This window comes from Apaloderma vittatum, unplaced genomic scaffold, assembly GCF_000703405.1.
Source record: "Apaloderma vittatum isolate BGI_N311 unplaced genomic scaffold, ASM70340v1 scaffold12887, whole genome shotgun sequence".
NCBI classification, from domain to species: domain Eukaryota; kingdom Metazoa; phylum Chordata; class Aves; order Trogoniformes; family Trogonidae; genus Apaloderma; species Apaloderma vittatum.
The window spans coordinates 5403-9651 of NW_009727870.1; the positions used below are offsets into that span (position 1 = coordinate 5403).

Here is a 4249-nt window from a genome sequence, read left to right on the forward strand (position 1 = left end):
TGTGGGGGCTGGAGGTCCTCACTTTTGCCCTTGCTCTGAGGAGCCCTTTGGCTTGGTCTTGGTCAAGCGCGAGCATCTTGCGATGACACTGTTATCCCCGAAGCGCAGCCCCGTGCACGCGTGGGGTGACTCATTGGACCACGGGTACGTCAATCGGTGATGAAAAATGCTTGGAGGTGACTAAACGCTAACATCTGCCTGAAAACCAGGAGGAATGAAAGGGGCGGGGTGGGGGAAAAAGCCTTCCAGGATAGAACAGCACTTGCATGCTTGGGGTGTTGATCCAGTTGCCACAACACTCGCTGCCTCAATGGTTGCTATGTGTGAAATCCTTGGCAATGGCTCCGCATTGCTTTTTCCTAGAGCAAGCGTCCGAAGGGATTTTCAAATTGACAAAAGTGATGGGATGGGGTTGGGGTGGGGGGAAGGCAGCAAGGAGGGGCAGGTGGGACCTGGAAGGGAGCTGGGTTCGGGGTGGTGAAGGGCTGCAGTTCTGCCCTGGCTTTCCTCCGCGCTCAGCTCCACCTGAATCCCGTGAGCTGCTCCTTCTGAAGCGTCAATGTGAGGGAAGGGTCTGGTTTTTGGAGGAGAGGGTGGGAATAAATGCAGAAAAAGCCATTGTGGTGACAGCACCCATGCTGCTGCGAGCTGCTGGTGCTTGCGTTGATGCTTGGCCACCCTTGGGGTGCTCTCTCCCAAGACATTTCCAGCCCACTCAGCACAACAGGTCCCATCCGCATCTCTCCAGACCCACACAGCATCCCTGCTTCCCCCGGCCAGCTGGCTTGCCACAGAGATTTGCTGTTAAATATTTGGACAGGGCCCGTAGCACATTTCCGAGGAGGCACACGCGGGTGGCTCGGTGGTCCCGGTGGGGGGAAAACTTCAGCCAGGGGAGTGTGGGTGCCCTGGGAGTGTGCTGGGCTCTAATTAAAGCTGTTTGCCCTCGGGGAGGTGCACAGGCATCCCAGCCAAGTGATGAATTCAGCTCTACAGTCGAAATACCTCCATTTAAATGAGTCTAATTATAATGCAAATCAAATCAATTGGCTTTTAGTCTTATTAACATTTACGGGGGGAAAACTTCAGCCAGGGGAGTGTGGGTGCCCTGGGAGTGTGCTGGGCTCTAATTAAAGCTGTTTGCCCTCGGGGAGGTGCACAGGCATCCCAGCCAAGTGATGAATTCAGCTCTACAGTCGAAATACCTCCATTTAAATGAGTCTAATTATAATGCAAATCAAATCAATTGGCTTTTAGTCTTATTAACATTTACCTTACCTTGCTCTATGGACTGCAAGCTACAGCAGTTAGCTCCCATTCTCTTAATCCATCCTATTCACTGGGACTGTAAGGACCTCTTAACTGTCTGTTGTCTCTCACAAGCACATTTGCAAATCGGTGTGGAGATTTTTGGATGGCACCAACTTAGCATGTGCAATGGGGAAAACATCACCATGAGGAGCTGTAAACTGGAACAGCAAAGGTGGAACCAAATCTTGTAGGAATCTCGAAGAACCAACAAATCTGACCATTTGTAGATGTTGGGTGGTTTGTGCCTCCCTGGGGCTGTTGTTTCTAGAGCCATTATTTATCGGTTTACCAACCTCGGGTTGGTGGCACGAGATCCCGGCAAGAGGACCATGGCCAAGCTCTCCATCCTGAGGACCTGGGTTGGGGGAGACCTAGCAAACACAGGGCAGCAGCCGGGGTCCTGGTCAGCCTCACTGCTCTGGTCTCTTAATCCTCATCAGAGGATGGCACAGCCTCAATCCCTGTGCCTCTGGGAACACACCGTAGCAAAACCAGCCCCGTCTAAGTTATTTCAATTGTGCTTTATGGCAAAACATGTGCTGGAGCAGTCGTATTTGTCCTGGATCTCCGCTTGAATTCCTGCACATCTACTGGAATGAGTCAACCTCTTGCTTTTCTGGAGCTGCAAAAGGAGTTGCATCCTCACCTGTGCTGGTTTTTGTGTTTGATGAAGCTACCCAGGGTGCCTGGATCTGGCCATCACCCTTGGAAAATCTCAAAGTAAAGGGGGAAAATAAAAAAACTGCGGCCCCCAGCTTATTTTCCAGTAAGAGCCAGGGGTTTGGCTCCTTGCAGGGTTCTTGGGTGTTCCTCAGGGTCACCCAGTTATTGTTAATTAAGATTTGCTGGAATGGAGCTGGGAACTCCCAGGCTCAGGGCTGTGATGTAACAGCGTTGGCCATTTCTAATAGCAAAAAGAGTTTTTTGATAATGATTATATTTTTTTTTTACATTTCCAAGAAGCGTTCCCCTAACCCCAGATGAGTGATGGAAGTCGATCCAAGTTTCACAAGCCATGGGAGCTGTTCCAGGGATGCCCCAGGCTTCTTCCCACTTGCCCGTTTTCTTCCTATGCCAGTCATGTTGATTTAGCAAACCCCTTCCCTTGAAATGGGTGCAGTTAAACTGCTGATCTCCCTGTGTCTGCACAAGACTTCTCCGTCAACACCTGGCTCACAGCACTGGGGTCAAAATCAGGAACAGGTTTTAAGGTGAAGGCATCACAGAACCCCGCAAAATCCCACGTCTTCCTGTCATTTCTGCATCCAGCAAAGCCAGAGGGAAAGGCGATGGTAACGCTGGGAAAGACCCAGGGTCATACTGCCAAGAAGTGCTGCTTTAAGGAGAAAAGTTGGGTGTTTGGGCCATATCCTCCATTTAATGTTTGTAAATGTTTTTTAACTGGGCCATTAAGTTGTATTTTTGCTTCCAATGCTTAAATCCATCATTGTATAAGCAAAGCAGCATGCTGTCATCAGCCAAAGCAGCGTGGAAACTCAATTTTCTCTGAAATATGGTTTTAGGGTTTTTTTACCTTTCAACAATTTTTTTTTCTTTAAAATATATATATATATGTTTAAAACCCAAGCTCTAGCCTGGAATCAGCCTGCACCGCTCCCTGTCCACCTCCATCCAAGCCAGAAAGCTATAAACCATGAAAGAAGAACTCAATTCAGCCAACAGCTTCGCATAAATGAACCCAACAAAAAACTCGCATTTTGGATTTTTATTCTTTTCATTACAAAGAAGAATAGACGTGTCCCCACGGGCAGCTCTGCTGTTCCCCAAAGGCCCCGAGCTGTCGGGAAGAACGTGTCCGTCGAGGAGGGATGTGCTGCAGAGCCCTCCCAGCTCATCCGCTGGTGCCTCCCTTCTCCCTCCGGCATCACCACGTGTAAAGATTCAGTCTATAAATTGTTTTAATGACCTATCTTCAACAAACCTGGGTTTCATCTCTATGCTGAAGGCAGAAGAGCACGTTTTATGGGCAATAAAGGGTCTGGAGCGAGGGAAATGCTCGCAAGGGACAGGATGTGGCTGGTCCCCAACTGGATTAGGCAGTGGTGTGGGCAAACACCAGCGTTTCCCAATCCTGGCCTTTTCTGGCTCATTTCCCGTTTGACCTTTTTGCGTGTCATGACCCACTCTGAGAAGCAAACAAATGTCAGAGTGGTCAGCCCCAAGGCCACTTTGCCTGCTGCCGTGCAAAAAAAGCCTCCTCTCCAGAGCTGAGACCTACTCCAGTCGCGTGTGATCATCCCGTATTTTTTGGGAAATATGTGCTGTGCTTGAGTAAAGCGCCCAGTTTTATTGTTTTATCAGGAGAAGGGAAGCTTGATGAGTGAGCAGCACCGGAACTGGGTGATGAGGTCTTGGGGCTGAGCTGCCTCCTGGTCTGGTGTGGGGGGGGGTGAAGAATTGACTCCAAAATTAAGCCAAGCACCGCGGTCTTCTCCAGCGCTTTGACTCAACACTGAAATATGTGGTTCGTCTCCAGCAGGAGTTCAGTGCCTGCTCCAGGGCTTCATTAAGCTGGCCGGGTTTAAACACACGTTTGGAGATGACTTTACTTGTGCGTAAGGGTTTTGTTGCGCTGGGAGAGGAAGCTGGTCCCTGACTCGGAGACCCCAAGGAGCTCAGCTTGCCCTGCCCGGCTGTCGTGCCACCTTTTCTCCCCCGAAATGCAGCCCCTCTCTCCGCAGCAGCTCTAACCAAGGAGATGGGAGGTTGCCGGAGCAAGGGGCGATGCTGGGATGGGTCCGCACCGCATCCTGCATCCCGTTTTGTTGGGCGATGCCGGGCGCTGTGCTCATGAGGGATGCTGACCCACGGGGGATGCTGACCCATGGGGGATGCTGACCCACGGGAGATGCTGACCCATGGGGGATGCTGACCCACGGCTCTGCTTGCAGGTGGACTGGCTGCGGGAGCACGGGGG

The 4249-nt window shown here is 50.9% G+C and overlaps 1 protein-coding gene across 1 annotated transcript in view; it reads left to right on the plus strand.

Moving 5' to 3' along the window:
- The window catches only part of LOC104277267 (proprotein convertase subtilisin/kexin type 6-like), a gene marked incomplete at both ends in the record, with an annotated part of 9765 nt that overhangs the window by 186 nt on the left and 5330 nt on the right, over positions 1 to 4249 (plus strand). The window lies entirely within an intron of this gene.